The sequence below is a fragment of the Rhododendron vialii genome, chromosome 12a, assembly GCF_030253575.1.
Source record: "Rhododendron vialii isolate Sample 1 chromosome 12a, ASM3025357v1".
Lineage (NCBI taxonomy): Eukaryota > Viridiplantae > Streptophyta > Magnoliopsida > Ericales > Ericaceae > Rhododendron > Rhododendron vialii.
In genome coordinates, this window is record NC_080568.1 from 9,128,349 (window position 1) to 9,146,818 (window position 18,470).

General features: G+C 37.8%; 1 protein-coding gene and 1 long non-coding RNA gene across 4 annotated transcripts in view; both read left to right on the forward strand.

Annotated features, from left to right (window-relative positions):
* LOC131310505 (zinc finger BED domain-containing protein RICESLEEPER 2-like) overlaps positions 1-8,144 on the forward strand; it is a 28,057-nt gene extending 19,913 nt beyond the window's left edge. For 2 of the 3 annotated variants that reach the window (XR_009195239.1, XR_009195232.1), the window contains 4 exons: positions 668-912; positions 4,891-5,329; positions 6,306-6,539; positions 7,837-8,144. The gene's annotated coding sequence lies outside the window, so the exon portion shown is untranslated. Of the gene's footprint in view, positions 1-667; positions 913-3,343; positions 3,939-4,890; positions 5,330-6,305; positions 6,540-7,836 lie in introns of those variants that run through there. The other variant, XR_009195230.1, reaches the window with a different exon arrangement.
* Positions 8,145-15,032: 6,888 nt separating this feature from the next.
* LOC131310506 (uncharacterized) lies at positions 15,033-17,151 on the forward strand. The gene is made up of 2 exons (XR_009195240.1): positions 15,033-16,377; positions 16,472-17,151. It is a non-coding gene; the product is annotated as an uncharacterized LOC131310506 (long non-coding RNA).
* Positions 17,152-18,470: the final 1,319 nt, after the last annotated feature.

Here is an 18,470-nt window from a genome sequence, read left to right on the forward strand (position 1 = left end):
AAGGATTTGGGGTATTAGTTAATAAGGGGAATAAGATAATATGGGATATTAGTTGATAAGAGATGACCCACATTGATGTGATGTTTATAGAGAGAATATTAAATAGTACTTGGTTTGGATGAGGTGTTAGAAATGGGGTATAAAATAGTACTTGGTTTGGATGGAGGATAAATTGGAGGTATATGGAAGGGTGGATGATGTAAAAAGCTATCAAATGACCCTTTTGCCCTTGTGTAGTCCCTAAATTAATTATGTATTACGTTTTATATATAATTGTAAATTTAATTATTCTTTCACAATTTAAGCCGTAATATTTATTTTTACAAACAAATTAACGAATTTAGTATTATTAGTAAACAAAATATTTTTTTTATAAAATTCATTTTTTTATTTTAAAATTGTACATTGTTTGGTAGTTGGAAATGTGTCCATCAAACTAGTTAGGTCAATTCTCATGTGCACAACAATATTATTTGTATGTCTAACTATTTAGTTTGGTCAACTTTTTTCTTATAAATTGTGGAAGTTACTCTTCTTCTCATATCACATTTCATCTTCATTCAAAGAACTAGTTTTTAATTTTGTTTGTCAACCTCTTTGATGGCACGCCGAACTTGGACCCAGGTGGAAGAACAAACATTACTAACAAACGTTACGACCCTTGTAGATCAAGGGATTTGGCAAGCCGAGAGCGGTGGGTGGCATCCTGGCTACTTGGAAGTTCTTGAAAACCAGATGTGAGCTTCATTTCCCCAAGTTGGTATCAAAGGAAATCATATCGTTGGCAAGATGAAAACATGGAAGAGGGATTATTGGCATCTTGCATCTATGCTTCACCATTTTGGGTTTGGGTGGAATGCAAATGAAAACAGATTGGTGGCAGAAGATGAAGTTTGGAATGACTTCGTCTGAGTAAGTAAAATTTTTACGATTTTGTCTCATTTAGTAAAAAATTTTGTAACTAGTATCGACAAGTTAATAATGTCCTGTAACCAATGGGAGTTAACACATTCACTACGGACACACAATAATATGGGTTGTTAATTGTAGTGGAGCGAAAGGAAGCATTATCTTAGGATATGAAACATACCATGGGCGACTATGATACCATCAGGTCTTTCAATTCAATGGTGTTATGAAGGATCTTAGAGTCAGTGTCCGACCTTTCCCAACCAGACAAGATAGAGACAAATTTTAGGTCTCGAGTACAAACACCTAAAACATTTGTGGCAATCTCACCATTCCTTGACCTATAACATGGCTTGTCAGCAGTTGGGGGATTAACTGGCACATTGGTCCCATCCAATACCCCAAGACAATTCTAACAATTGTTGGGAAGAGTATTAAAATTAAAGTAAATATGGGCGACTAGAGGGAATATTTAAAATGGAAAGAGTCGAATAATTGAGCATGAGTGTACTTGAAACCAACTCCATCCACTGTCATGGTAGTTAGGAGCTACAGGCTCAGGCCTTGCTAGGAGCATGTTGTAAAGGCGTAAGACAACTTGGAGTACAACATTAAAATGCCTACTTACAGTCTCAGTAGCTCTCCGAAACTCATATTTCGTACGACTCTGCTTTATATGGTGACTGAGGATCCACAAGAATATTGCTACTCTCTCCTCCAAACATACGTTTCGTGAGTCCCCTAACCCAACACCTTGGACTAAACATTACAATCTCAAAAAAGTATGCCTATTCACCCTCAACTAGTCGTGGCAGTCAACGTCATTACCCCTTACAAGTCTGTTTATATTATTTATATGTGTCTTGGTAAAAGTTTGGATTCGGAGACAACTCGGGACGAGGTTGTTGGTGTGACGTGGACATGATAAAGAGGTAGAGGCGAAACATGTCCATCGCATTAGTAATAAAGGCGTGTAATGCTATGACTGCCTCTTGCTCTTCTCCTCCTCATTTGTTTTCTGTTTAATCTTGGCATCCTAAAAACGCTAACAAGGGTTTCATCGATTAAATATGAACTACAACTATTTACACATAACTCCAAACTGAAAACACAGCCACCCCCAACCCAAGAAAGTATAGGAAATAGCCACCCAAACCCAAAAACAGCATGCTAATCCCACAAATGAAAACCTACTACAAAGAGAACTAGATTGGGCTCCGTCAATATTTATGGAATCATAAAGGGTACTCATGGCTGCAACTTATGATACCCCGCCAAGGTTTGTCCATTAATTACTTGAATTGATTCATCATTGCCCTAGTAAGATTCTAAGTCGTGGTTTAGGGTTACGTTTTGGATTCATCTCTACCACACACAAATCAGTTGCACAGTCGACTCCATGGGAGTAAAATACCCCCAAATCACTCAAACAATCAAGTCCATGGAGGTTACAAACCCAAATCCAATCTACAGTAAAACCCCAAAACAATTTACTGCAAATCGAAGCCACAATAAAACCCACATATTAGTTGCATCAATCGACTCCATGGGAGTAAATAATCCACAAATCCATGGAGTTACAAACCAAAATCGAAGCAACAACAAACACCCATGCATACATGGACTCGAAAACTGTAGAAAACAGAACGTACAACTAATTCGAATCCATACCTAACAGAATCAAGCTCAAATCGGTTCAACTGGTCCAAATCGCCACAAAACCCTTTTCTCTCTTCAAACGAAACAAAAAGTAGGGTAGCGACAGAAATGGCGGTAGCTGGGGCTGGGGAAGGGGGATAAGGAGGGGTGATATCGTCAATTTTTGAGGGGTATTAGGGGGGATTAAATATGGATACCTCAAACCTTACCCATAGGGAAGACCCCCAAATCCCCTTCTTGCCGGTTGCACAGGAGAACGGGGAAAAATAATACCCAACGAAAGGAGCGACCCAAACCAGGGCTTAGGCCGTGGGACCAGGTATAAAACAGGGGTATTGTTAACATCCCTTGGTAAGCCGGCATCCTAACAGGCCCCTAATGTATATATTCATGCTTAGGGGATGATATAGATGAATGAAACCCCAAACCAATAACAGTTGTTCATAAGCCCTTTAAAAAACTCCAAACTGAATTTAGTCCATAAGCAACAGCATCTAGTAAGAAGCATTTGGTTATTATTGATTGTTGGCATCCTTTTCCAGGGACAAGCATGAATGGATGGAAGTTTATGATATGTTTTCAGGGACAAACATGAATGGATGGAAGTTTATAATCACTGTGTTCGGTTCCCCATTTGGAGTTTTTATTTCATAAAGTTGTTTTTGAATGCCAAAAAGATGTGGGGCCGAAAAGAGTTTTCCAAGGCCGGCAAAGACTACCTCTTTTGACTTTAAAATCTGATAGTAAAATGGGCCCCCACCACTCCCACCCTCCTTTGTCCTTCCCCCAACTTTTCACCTGTTATTCGAAAACTTTGAACGGTTGGGATGAAGTTTCAAGAGAGAGATGAGTGGTTGGGATGAATTTCCGAGAGAGAGATGAGTTGGGAGTAATTAAAGAGAGAGAGGAACGGGATAGACTTTTTTCCAACTTGCCAACTGGGTTTTTAACCGTCCCTTTCTCTTTTTTTCTTTTCTGGTAAGTCTTAGTCAGGAGTCCCACTTATTTTTGAAATAACTCATCCAATCACATATTTTTACATTTTAACTCAAAAATTTCAATCAAAATTGTGAACCAAACACAGCGAATATGTTTTTTCAACAATCCAGATTGGGAGGTTAATCAAATAGTATGAGTTACATTTCCAATTCTACGTTAATTTCTAACTAGTTCTTCTCTTTAGGCCCGCAAGAAAAATGTTTTAGGTTAAATGGGGATTGACGTACTAACTTTGTTAATCTTGTTCAATGAATCAAAGGAAGTTGTGGAACTGTTAGAAAATGGTGGGGAGACTTCAGTCGAGGCATCGTCTTCTCGAGGGGATGATACTTTTTCTCAAGGAGAGGATGCAAGCCAAACTGACAAGCAAGGTGATTATGTATTATCGTACTGGTTAGCGTGACTAGGAAATTTCTAGAGGGAACCCTGCAAACTTTTTACAGTTTCAATCCCCCTAAACTGTCTAAAAAATGATTAATGAAATAGAATCGCAAAACCTTTACAAATACCAAAAAAAATAGAAATACTGAAGTAGATGGTTACACTTTGGGTTCTCGATCCTTTCCTATTGCGATCACCATTGAGGTGAAACTTTTTGTGCATTATGTTTGTAATTGCAGCAATATTTGCTTTTTTGATGGAATAGCAATATTTGATGGAATTTTCATGGTTCAATACACGAACCTAAAACATTGATAGTAATATTTTAAAAGGTACTCTAATAAACCAGAGTTTTAGCATTCAGGATGATCAACAACGTGCAAATAATAAACTGCAGCCTAGAATGATCAGCAACATCAAGTCTAAAATAGTCAAGAGTCTAAAATATTCAAGTGATGCCTGCAGATTCAGCTCTTGTTAAGACCATTTAAATACGATCACATCCTTATATGGGCAACAATGCACATGTTTATATTCCCCATCCATGTATGCAAGATAGTTGCTGGAAATGAGCTGTCTGTAAGTCGCTGAAAACGTGTTTTTAGAGCTAAAAACTTCTATCTAGTTAGATATCCTCTATACACACACACACACACATATATTTTTGGTGTTTGTAGATGTCCTGGTTGACATAATTTGAAGTATAATTCCATCCGATCGGTATGCATTATGTCCTTTAAAACTAATGGTTATTTGAATATGTTTGGCAGACAAGACTAATGGAAAGTTACCAAATTTCTGTGATATATGCAAGGCATCACATACATTGAAAGTCCTAGTGTGCTTGTCGTCTTTTAACTATGAATCCTATATATGTTTCCACCTATGCACTGCCACTAAGCTGATTACTCTCCTTTTTCTGGAAAGTACTTGTTCTTGCAGACACAAGAAAGAAATGATACGCACTTTCGACATGGAGGTTGCTTCTCAGCCAAATAGATCACAGAATGTTTCACGAGATACTCCGTCATGCATCAGTTCACAACATTCCCATCAACATAGCGCTTCACAGCCTACCCACTCACATAGAGCTTCACACCCTTCCCAACAACATGGTGCTTCACATCCTTAGCTGTCACACGAATCTTCACAGCTTGCACCTTCTGCTAGTGCTTCCTAGCCTTACCAGGCCTGTAGTACTTAACGATCTCAGCCACAGCCCGCTCAACCACAGACTGTTCAGCCACAATGTGCTCAACCACAGCCCATTCAGCCAAAGCCCACTAAACCACAGCCCATTCAGCCATAAGATGAGGACACTTTGAGTGAGCAGATAATATAGATGACGAGTGATTCGATGAAGTTGAAGTTGGAATAAGAGGTATCACATAAGCTGCTCTTATTTCCCCAAAAACATGATATCATGTTTTATATTGATAGATGAATCAAATATTTGAACCAAAAGAGTAATCACACGGTTGTCAGACATTGTGGTGTTTTGGGTGCAGTGAGATACTCCCTCCGTCCCAATTTGTTTGTCCAATTGTCGAAATACGTGTCTTTCAAAAATATACTTATATCTTACAATTTATAATGTTTTTTATGATTTTGAAGATTTTGTATAATAAAACTAATTGAGATCTATCAAACAAGATCCATATTGCATATTAAAAACATTACGAATTGAAAATTATAGCCAATTCTTTGAGAGGTCAAACGCTCTCAAAAAGTCAAAAAGGGAACAAACAAACCGGGACGGAGGTAGTATAAGCCTTTGGTTATTACATTAAATCAAAGGCCCAGATTTGCTATCGCTGGAGTCCAGTACCGTTCGATCGTGATTTCTCGGTATAATATAAGATGCACGCCGATGGTAATTTAATTCGGTAAGTGTTACTGCCACCTGAATCGTGTTAATTTAATTCTTATGAATGTCGTAGATCCAAGAAAATGTCTGTTACATAAACTCGGGTACAAGTATCGGGTTCTAATATGAAGAGTCAATTCAGTTTCATCTTATTTTCATGTTAAATTTTTATCAAGTTTCATTTCGATTACTTTCAGTACCATCCAATTAAATTTCAACAATTAGAGGTACTTGATTCTTGAATCCCACTACAAGCAAACTGATTGTTGTGAGCTTTGAATCACAACCAACCAACCTCAACTTATAATTATCCAACAAGATTTGTATATTTAAGTTATAAACATTTTGAAGTCCCAAAAAACAATTTTGGCATATTGGAGATTAGGGCTCTGCTAGTGTTGGAGTTTGCTCTTTTCCTTTAGTTTTTTATTTTTTATTTTTATTCAAAAGAACATGTGTACCATAATGTATATTATTTGTTTTTATATAGATCAATGGCGGAATATGTAAATTGTATTGAAGAATTGTCGCCAAGAAGTGTCCGGGAATGGGATAAAACCCATATTAATCAAGTAGTTGCAGACGGAGGCATTCAATTTGATCTCTTTGACAGACTCTGCAAACCACAACTTCTTGATTTATTGAAGAAGTACATGAATAGGGAGCTTCCCAGGGACAGTGGACTGGCGCCGTATCAAATGTTTAGGTGTTGGATTACCTTTTGGTATGATGATTCTGAATTTCCCCTTCGTCTTTTCTTATTGTATTGTCCAACTTTGAGCTAAAACTTGCATCCTTGAATGCTGGTACTGCACTTTAGTACTACAAAGATGATTTAGAAACTGAAATTATGGTTTATAATGCTGAAAACAGAATTCCTAGGGTACTGAAACCTTGTATGTATCACAAGTTTTAGCAAGTCGTTCACACTAATAAACAAGGTACAACATTTTACCATCTCGTTCACACTAACAAAAATGTTGTTAGCAACAACTTCTTTATCAATGACTTTTTCACTCACATACCCATCAACAACTTATTCTCTAGTGGAAACATCTTGACATTTCTCACCAACTTATTCACTACCGGAAACAACTAACAACTTTTGAACAACAAAAAAAATTCTTCAAGTTTTTTCTTGGTGGAAACACCTGAGGTTCAGATGCTAGCTACTAGAGAGCCTAAGAACTTTGAATCATTAAATAGCTTAGCTGCCAAGTAGTTGTGGTCTATGTTGCATGAACTCGGGTACGGGTGCAAGTTTAAGCGTCGGACCTTTCTAAATTTAAATCTTAGGATACGTGGATATGTGTCCCCAACTTGGGTACAGGTACGGGGCACATCTTGAACTCTTGTTTGTATTATATATTACATAATTTTCTCAGATTATGTACCATAAACTATGTTTACAAATGTATTTAAACAAGAAAGGGTGAAGAAAATTATGTTTTTGCTATTTCCCTATTTCTTGTCTACATGAAATACTCGAAATATTGCTTTTCTATCTACTTTGATATTCCTTTTCTGTAAGTATCTTAACAATTAGAGGATACGGGTGTTGGACACATTGACACAGGTACTTGGCCAAAATGAAGGATCCATGTAACATAGGTTGTGGTCTTTTTGAAATAGTGTTGATGCTTTACTTAGCAGGAATCCTAGTCCTTCTAACTGTACTTTTACTTGGAAAACACCAACCTTTTAATATTCTTCTTATCTTTCAGTAGATGTGTACATGTGTTCAAGATTATCATGACAACATCAAATTGTATTCTTCTTATCTTTCAGTAGATGTGTATATATGCTCAAGATTAGAATTTAAAAATATTCATTTTTTTCCACAAAACCTCTCTCTCTCTCTCTCTCTCTCTCTCTCTCTCTCTCTCTCTCTCGGCACAGTTAACTTCTGACTTAATGCTGACCCACAATATGTATGTACACATACGTCTCTTTTTCCCTCTCAATTTGCTTATTGATTGCACTGTAGTATCTTTAGTTCTAATAGAATATTCCTGGTTCAGGGATAAGAACTTGGGTGGCAAAAAGAAAGTGGGAGGAGAATGCATCTAGAGTCATGGTTGCAATGGGCATGCAGTTCTCAATGCTTTTGAAGGGAGTCCCGTGGGGAAGACTATTCATCATTGTTCATTTTGTTCCTTCTGTTGGTAGTCGTGGAGTTGGTGCCTTTTGTGTTTGGTAAAGTTAGAATACTAACTAGTGCTTTTGCGATCTTGTAATATTTTGGGGGGCATAAATTTTGGTATGTATTGGCGGTGTATGATATATTTAATCACATTAGTGTTGGTAAATTATGGTTTTTTATTTTTAACCTCTAGCTAACATTTCTGATTTCTGTTGAAAGAGAGCTGTTATTCTCTTTACCAGGACTTATGCCGGTCAGCCTAGTGAAATGTCGTCGTTGGCAAACAATGCCTCCATTTTAGCACTACTTCTACCAGTAGTTATTTCCATACCCATTTTTCCCACCTTCAAAGGCCAATCTTGTGTTTTTTTCTTTTCTTTTCTCGGAAGCAAAGAATTGCATTCATGAAAAAGAGACGAGCTAGCGTCAAAATCCTAAACTTGAGTAAACACTCTCTCCAGTGAGGTTAGCGATCAAAACACTCAGCCGCCTCGGGATGGCAGAGCTCTAAATCACAGGTAACAAGACTCCGATGGATATCGCAACAAGAGAGCAACCACTGGCAAGACAGATTTGCTAGGTTACTCTCTAAAACACCAAGTGCTGGTGAGCTCTGGGCAAGAGAACAAAAACGATGGCGATGTAAATGCTGGTGAGCCCCCCTGTAACCAGAGCTCATGGATCGAACATGTGGTAGACTCTGAGCACGAAAACAAGTTAGCACCGTGGAAAGCTGACAAGTCCTTGCTACCACGACGGGCACCGGAAGCAATACAATAACCGAACCAAAACCATCAATCGAAATCCCCTCAGAACATGTCGAAATTAAACTGCAAATGCTCAAAAGTGCAATTGGCCAACCTTATTTTGTACCAATAGCTGGCCAATAACAGGTTTATTTCTCAATGAGATGATGATATATGCATGTTGCACAAGGATGTTTGATATGCATTGGCAGGGTAATGAGTTTTCGTACTCTCTCTCTCTTTTTACAAAGATCTTATATTTCAAAATTGTAGTTTATGAAGAAATAATGATGAAATGTCAAAAGGGCAGCTTTGGAAAATGAGGTTAAAACTTCATTCCATTCCTATGCTTTCAATGATGAAACAAACGCTTGAATAGAATTTTGTGTTTTCTTCCTAGTTAACATTCTTGTGTGAAAACAAATGCTTGAATGGGATTGCCCATGATACACATTACCAGGAATCACATTCTTGGGAATAAAATACCCATTTATGATTCTCGATTGTTGTCATCCAAACCGAGCCTTAATGTTTCACATTCCTATGTGGGAATGTAATGTATGTTATTAGTTATTCACTTGTTCTTCCTTCTCATTTGCATTCATGCTCAATATTCTGCTCATCTTTCACTAGATGTGTATATGTGTTTAAGTTAATATGACAACATCAAATTGTTTTGAAACAATTTCCTCAAAGTTCTCTTAATTAACTTGGCTGCTCTAATTAAAAAAGTTGTTAAGGTTTTCTTTTATCGGCAAAATTGAAATTTATTAAAAACGGGAAAAAGGAGAAGGGGATCCAACAAAGAGTTGGATGATACTCCATACATCACTAAGGTAAAAGCCCGGAATACCCAAAGGTATTTGAGGGTCCAAAAAAGATAAGCAATAAAACCCAACCTTACACCCAAAATAAACAATTAAAGCCCAAAACATCCAAATCCAGTCCAAACCATGGACCGACCCACCCAAACCAATCGTCAAACCCTAACCAACTTCAACATCCGCCGTCGCACAAAACACAGGGGCCCAGCCTTGCCGTTAAGCCGAGCTGGCCTCTCCCAGATGTAGAGACTGGCGGCGAAAACTAACCTATGGAAATGAACACCAAAGCAAGTCAGGGCAAAGAGGAACCCACCACCACCAACATTAAACCCCTACAAACAACCCCAGCAACCACCGATCTCAATTAGCAACAGAAATCCCTAAAGCAACGAACTGTTGACCCCTCGCCCGACTGAGCAACTCGGATGGACCACCGACGGACTTCGGCACACAAAGCGACCTAAGCAAAACAACCATGGGAGTCACATCCACCTCACCACCACCGGAAAGAACCATCACCGATCAACACCGCAACTTTACCGATCATTTATGAAAATATGAGAAATTTGCAAAACAAAGGTTAAAAGAAAAACAGCCTATTGAACACCACCCAACACCACCACAACCATAACAACAGCCAGATCGCTACCACCAACCACCCCTGCACCTCCGAAAACACAATCGAACCACCCAACACTATTAGGCTCCCGGAGGGACTAAGGATCCTTTGACCGAAGGCGGAAGGAGCAGAAACCAACCGCCACACCCTCTCACATCAAAGAGGGCAGTGGAATCGAAACAGTCAGAGAAATTGGGGGAAAGGAGAAGGCGATTTGAAAAGGAAGAGGGAAACGGTAGAGAGAGGGTAGACGGAAATGAGGGAGGAAGAGAGGAGCCCGGGGGAGGAGGGAAGGAGGTGCTCCTCCCCAAGGCGGCGGCGGTATGCTTAAGGAACCCTAGAGGGAGAAAGAGAGAGCGCCTTGGTGAAAGCTATTTTACACTGTTTTAGAAGTTGGTTGTTAAGTTTGACTGCTTAGTTTTCAAAAATTAAAATTAAAATTCGATGGGGCCAGTGGGCTTCTTTCTGTTCTTAGGTAATTTATAAGCATAATTTGAAACTTTTAAATCGTAGGTGTTGAATTGTTAATTGCAGGTGATAACGAATTTTTATTTTCCATTGGTTTGTGCTTAATTATGTCTCATTATGATTTTTAACTGTTAGCTTAGATACATTGATCAACTTAGGGCCTGTTTGATAAAACTAAAAACTGAAACTGAATGTTGAAAAATTAAGTACTGAAAGCTGAATGCTGAATTTTTTAAGTTGAAAAGCTGTTTGGTAAACATATTAAGTACTGAATTAAAAAAAATGATAAATTAATTTTAGTTCCGATTCTCTCTTAATTTACTAATGGTCACAATGTACTTATAATAATGGTGGAATGGTGATTGTGGTGGTGGTGGTGTGTTAGTGGTGGCGGCGGCGGCGGTGTTGGAGTTTTGGCGATAGTGGTGTAATGGTGGTGGTGGTGGAGTGATGGTGATGTAACGGTGATAGTGAATGGTGGTGGTAGCGGTGGAGTGATGGTGTAATGGTGACAGTGAGTGGTGTCGGTGAAGTGATAGTTGTGCAATGGTGGCATTGTGGTGGCGGCGGCGGTGACGGTATGGTAGTGGTGGTGATAATGTGGTGGTGGTGGTGGTGATGGAATGATAGAGGAGTGGTGGTGGTGGTGGTGGTGGAAGTGTGGTGGTGATGGTGGCGAAGTGGTGGTGGTGATGGTGGCGAAATGGTGGTGGTGGTGGAGTGGTTGTAGGAGTGGTGGTGGTGGTGGTGGTGGTGGTATGGTAATTAAATGCAAGTACACAAGAATTCAGTCAGAATTAAGTAGCTTAAAGCTACTTAATTTTTTTCAATTTTTAGCCTACATTTTAAGTAGCACTTAATTTGTTAAGCAATGTCTAATGTCGTTATCAAACCTACTGAATCATTTATTCCTTAATTGATTCAGTTTTAAGTGTTGAATTTAAGTTATCAAACAAGCCCTTAGTAAATGGTTCCAATTAGTCATGTTCAAATGAGAAGGTTCTTATTTTAGTTATAAAACTAGGACCTTCTCATTTCTTCTAATTTCCGATCGAATTTCGATGATCCGAGCAGCTCAATGTATTTAGAACGTAATTTTAAGGGTACTCATGAGAAATCGACAAAAAAAATGACCGGGAAGGGCTTCATCCGAGCAGTTTTTGTTTGAATCGTTCGATAAAAAACAAACAAAAACTGCTCGGATGAAGCTATTCCCGGTCTTTTTTTTTTTTTGCTGATATCTTATGGATATCCTTAAAATCACATTCTGAACACATTAAGCAGCTCGGATCATTGAAATTCTATCGGGAAAGGGAGGTCTGTATTTTATTAAGTTAATGTGGTACTTACGGGAAGTGGACTATGTTTTCGATCATCGGAGCAAGACCGGAACAGGCCCCCACAAGACCGGGACAGCACCGTGTTGTCCCTTGCACGGCACAACACGGCCCCTCATTTCCAAATTTGGTGGCTGTGGTGGGTATTGGCGGTTAGTGGGTAGTGTGATACAGACGAGGATTGGAGTGTTATCTACCCTAAATGGACTCCCAAAAATTGACAAAAGAAGTGTAACAACTCGTCATTTTTATCAATAATAATAGTATTTAAAAAGCTTTATTCTTAATAACAAAATTCTCTTTATTATTAAATATATACAATTATAATTAATTTATCCTAATTACCTTATTTTTATTTTATTTCTTTCGTTACAAATTGCATGCATGCATAAATACGAATTCCTTCCACCTCTCCATCTCCTACTCAGTCACTACTCCCTCCCTGACTTAAATTCGTCCCTATCTCGTTCCTACTCAAAGCCTGAGAGATAGAGTTTTATTTAAATTCAATTTCGTCACCCTCTTCAAAATTCGTCCATAAATACCCCATCACTCCGACCCTAGGGCATACCACAATATTCCCCACGCCCCACCAGTCCAGAAGAGAGAGGAAAATCGGAGAAAATCGAACTCCAATCTATGGAGTTTTAGAGAGAGAAAGAAAGAGAAAGAAAAATGGGTTTTGTACCAAGACCCGACCGAAACCCAATTCGATCGTTCCAAACTCTTCCCACAACTCCTAGCATCACCAAACATCGTCCAATTCGATCCCAAGGTTCCCCGATCAAGGAAACCGAAGTCATCTTCCCAAAAAATTCAAGTTTCGGTTTTAAATCAATTCGATCCGATTCAAGGTATTATAATCCATTCCAAACACTACTTTACGTTTATTAAGTGTTTTTATGCGTAACCTAATAGCCCGAACAAACCCATACATCGAAACCATGACGAAAAGACAAAAAAACGGATTCTGGACGCGACCTTGCGGCCGCAACCTTCGGGCCGCAAGAACCACGCCTGAGTTTGCGGTTCGATGCTGTTGACTCGGTCAAACCTTGCGGCAGGTTCTGTTTTGGTTTGAAGTGACTTTTCGACCTTCCAAGTATCGTTTTTGACGCCCGAACTATTTTTTCTAGACTTTTCACACCTCAAATATCATAACTTGTTAAGATCATATTTTTTTATTTAATTATCTATTTATTGAATTATTTATTAGTTATCTATCAAAGTTTACTAACGAAAAATCTTTGCGACATTCCAAACAACGTTTTAACACCCAAATTAATTTTTTCTAGACTCCTTGTATCTCAAAGATTATATCTTGTTAAATTAATATTTTTTTTATTTAATTTACCATTTATTGTTATTTCTATAGCGTTTCCAATCAAAAATTCCTTACGACCTTATAAACCATATTATTAATGCCCGAGTAATTTTATTTAGACTCCTTACATTTCGAAGATGAAAATTTGTTAATCTCAACGGTTGTGTTTGGTTGGTAGTTTAGTTTTGGTAGTGGGTGGAGAGAGAAATATGGTAATGATTGGAGATATGGGTAATGATTGGAGAGAGATAGAGAGAGAAATAAAATTAATAATTAGAGATATAGGGTAATAATTGGAGAAATATATAGGGTAATGATTGAAAACAAAACTAAAACTAAATTGGCAACCGAACAAAGCCGACATATTTTATTTAGTAAATTATTTATTATCTATTTACTTCACTTTCGGTCACTTTATTTAACGCTTTCATTTAAATTAATTCCACGACCCTCCGAACCCAACTTTTTTACACGCAACTGGTTACATAGAACCTTTAGGACTCTTATTAAGGTCGTGTTAATTATTCTAATATTTTTATCTAATTAATGTATTTAATTAGTTTTTAATAAATCTAATTACTTAGAAATAATTAATAAGAGCCTAGAAAATATTTTATTAATTTTTTTATAAAAATTCCACTTCATTATTGACATTGTACCATACAAGAATAAGGGCAACGGCCCATTCATAAAAAGTTGTGTGATTGCATTGCTCGTTAATTGTTTTAATTATTATTTGATTTAATTGTATATTGCACCGACACTTGATTTGAATGTTAGAATGGACCCTAGAGACATGAGGGGGTACGCGAATAGAGTTCACTTAGACGATACTAGGTAATGGATGAATTGGAAGTTTTGTTTTCTTTAGAATGCCTGCAGGCGGGATTTTGAGATGTGATGAGTTGGATGTGATGGTTTGAAACTGACAAAGTAAGCCCAGTGATGAATTGAAACTGGCGGGTGTCCAGTGATAAATTGATACTGGCATAGTAAGCCCAGTGATGAATATAATGATTGTGATGTGGTGCAATAAGATAGGCGAACCCTAGTTATTATTCGGGCATGATAAGTTTTCTTTTGTTGTAATGAGAGGGATACACACTGGGTACATAACTTAGGTGCAATCCGCGACAACAAAAGAATGTGAGCTCATGGGACAGGGCATAGCTAGCGGTTGGGGAGGAAAGATCCCGCGGAGGAGATCTTAGATTATACGTCAAGTTAATGGATAGTAATAAACTGTTTATGTGGAACAAACTCTGTTTTACTTTTTCGCACTACTATTATCCTGTTGCTTGCTAACTGTAAAGTAAGAGGGGTAGTTGGGTTGGATTATACTACGGGGTGAACTCTTTCACTCAGGTACGGATTGTCTGGCTTCCGTGCCAGATTTTGCAGAAAATCAGGAAGAGACACAGAATCCCGAAAGTGAGCAATTCTATGTAGAGGAGAATCCAGAGGTTGGAGTCGAGCCAGAATATGCTTGGGATCCGTATCAAACCTAGAAGACAGCTCGATTATTTTGTTTAGTTTTATTACTACAAAGACTAATTTCAGTATTTCTACTATGGTTTGTAATAGATGAATCTTTAGGATGAATTATCCTTTTTGGATTTTGAATTTAATTTAACTAATTTTTAAAAATTAATATTTTGTCTCTGATTTTATTCCCGAAAATCGGGGCGTTACAAGAAGAACTTTAAATTATTCATTCTTTCCACAAAATAATCCCTTTTTTAAAAAAATTGAAAGAAATCATTAATATTTTAGTAAATTGTGAGAAAAAGTTCGAGTTATTTGATAAAATATGTTATCCTTATATCCTAATTTTGAATACCAGTCAATTTTTTTGGGAGTAGATAGTATTTACTATATATCATTTCAAGAGAGGTGCAAATGTATTTGAGATGTTATCGCAGATAACGAGCCCGTTTGTACACATTGCATATTTTTTCATTGTCTTATTTGATTATTTCATGTCTGGCTCTAAACCTTTGAATGAAATTTTCAACCGGAGTCCAGCTTTTTGACCTCTTGGTTATTTAGTTTCCTTACGTACATTTTGTTTTTTTGAAAAAGTAAAGGAAATATAAAATCCAAATTGAAAAAAATCAATGAATAAAAAAGTTTTGAACGATTAAAAATTTGTTTTGTTTTCGCATTTAATGAACCTCTTTTCCTTGTTTAAAAGTATTCAGAAAAATTTAGTTTTCTATTATATTTTCACTTGACCACAAAAAATAAAGATTTTCTTAGCGCGATTTATAAACAAATCTTCTAGAATTACAAACAAAAACGACACTAATTTTTTGAAGACAATCATGGCAAACGGAGCCTAAAAAGTACTACTAGAAACAAACAAGAGCGTATAAAATGTAGATATTCCATCAACCAATCAAAATGGAAGGCTCATGGGAAGAGTAATGAGCTCCACCCACCATAACTTTACTCTTTTCAATTTCTTTAAGTAATTAATTGTCTCACTAATTAGGCGGTGAACTGGTAATCAAGGGGCAAAACTTATCCAATAAAAAATAAAAAATTACGCGGTGGACTGCACAGGATGAAGTCTGGCCATTTCCATACTATTTCGGGTCCAATTTAATGATCGGACTCGTCCACATTGTAGAACTCATATACTATAACAACTTCTTAAAATATCATATTGATCGGATAGTGATCAATAGTTTTCCGTAAAACATTTATTTTGTAGAAAAACGAATTCTTGAAGTTGTAATCTACCGTGTGCAACTCATTTTGGTACATCAATTAAGCATTGCTCGGTATTCGATTGACATGAGTTCATACGTGGTTCTTCTACTCAAATAGCTTTTCAATATGAACGAGTTCGATCATTGAATTAAAGCCGAAATGGGGTCAGAACTGGTTGGGGGTGCAGTCCACTGCCTTAACTTGAGACAAAGCAGTCTCCGTTTTTTCCGGCTGTGAATCTCTATTTACGGATAAAGCCTCACGCAGAAAGTCAGAAACCCTAGTACACTCTATCTTTCTCTCTCTCCTAAATTCTTTGTCCGCCGCCTTGATGTTATCCGTTTCAAAGATGGAGATTAAATTCTCCTCGGAATCGCCAGGAAAAGGTACTAATCTTGTTCTCTCTGTGAAGCTAAACCCATTTTGATCCTTTTGATTTAGCCATAACAAGTTGTACTGATACATGGAATCTGTTGTCAGACGATTGCAGGTGGATGTTGGGTGCGGTGAGATGTAAGCCTCTGGTTATTGGAATCTAGTACCGTTCGATCGTGATTTCTCCGTATAAAAATATGCGCGTCGAAGATAGTTTAATTCGGTAACTGCTACTGCCACCTGAATCGAGTTGATTATGGGTTTGACAATTGTTTTTGCCGCTTGAATCGAGTGGATTACGAGTTTGGCAACTGCTACTGTCGCCTGAACTGGGCCGATTTGTGTTTGGTAGTTGACAGAATAGGTAGACATTGAGTCAATCATTTAGTAGGAGTCCCTATCTGCTATGAAAAGCAGTTTACCACAGGCCTGATGTGCCCCAAAGCAGTTCGGTTATAAATCAGTGGTGGTGGCTGACAAGATGATTGCGGTAGGAGTGAGCCGAAAAAGTTAAAGGAAAGAATGGGGAGGACGAATAGCGAGGCTGTTGTTGATGGATGCATAACGAAATAGTGGATGGCCTATGCAAAAGACCGAAGTATGAAGTATGTTATTGAGGCATTGAGGCATTGTCTGTGTGTTGGAACTTGGAACACTCAATGAAAAATATGATGCCTCAAATTTATGTGTATATGTTAGTAGTTTGAACAATTTTCTTGTGCCAATAGCAAGCTTCATAGAACTGGATCTTTAATATAGTGAAAGAGTGTGCTGTTTGTTGGTTATGCATTTTGTTCTTGAAATCTTTAACCTCTTCACAGCGAAGTGATAGGGTTTCAATCTCGTCTTAATGCACTTTGTTTTCGAAATCTTTAACCTCCTCACAGCGAGAGGATTTCAGTCCCAATACAGAATGCAAACTCAAAAAGATACACTCCGCGCAATACATAACAAACTTTGTATGTTCTCTTCTATTTCCCGATATAATTTGCCAGACTTTCCACAAGAAAATGTTTCTGCTCGCAGAAACACATGGTTAATTTCCAAAACCAATGCTCTTGCATCCTTTCCTACGAGAGTGTAATCTTGTCAACGAAGAGCCTACTGTCATTTCACCATAAATTCATCTAAAGCGATGCCCCGCGATCAACATGGCAATATCTGTTCACAAATATCATTGTTCGTATACTCAAACACACAAATCTTTGGAGATACAGAGTTATTGTATTGTTGTCCAATTCATTGAAAACATGGGACAAGGAATCAAGGATAATTGAGCATCCCGCGGCATGAGATGCGGGCCCTCTTAAACGTTGTAGGAGAGGAAATTGAACTTGAAACCCGTGGCCATTAATCCAGTGTTCGATTGTATTTTTAGAGGGCCGGACTTGTAGTATCCTCCGAAACGGGGGGATTAGCAAATGTGGGGCAATTGAACTCTCATTTGGGGAACACAACTTGTCTCTTCAGAAATTTTATCGGTCATAGGAAGTCTCTCGAGGCGGGATTCTAGCTGCTTCTCCACGGCTTGGTCCCAACCAAACCTTCCTCAGTACCAGAGGCACCTAACAATCGCCCACTCTGGTTTCACCCGAATCGTGCTTGGTCCTTCATCAATGCCCATTGCTTCACCTGTGTCTAGGTAGTACTTCTACCCGAATGATCAACCAACCTTGCCCGATCCCAATGGATGGGGTCTCGCTCGTTTTGATGGATATGCATTCCTTCTTGATGTACAGCCTCTCGACCGACTCCACCTTAACAACCATTAAAAGCAACAACCAACATCTATTTTCCTTGCCATTATATTTCGTACTTGTGGCGTTTTCGCTAACCAACAAGTTGTTTTAGTTTCGTACTTATTCAATTTTTTCCTCGTTTGTCAGTTTTGCGCATAACTTTTATGTGTTTTTGGTTCATCTCGACAAAAGAAATAAAAAAAAGTAAAAAATTACAACTTTTACACAAGTATTCTTGAAAATATCCTACAAAAAAGAATAAAAATCTGACTTTTTCGATTTTCTTGAATATTTTCGGAAATACTTGTGTAAAAGTCATAATTTTTTACTTTTTCGATTCATTTCGTTGAGACTAACCAATATAA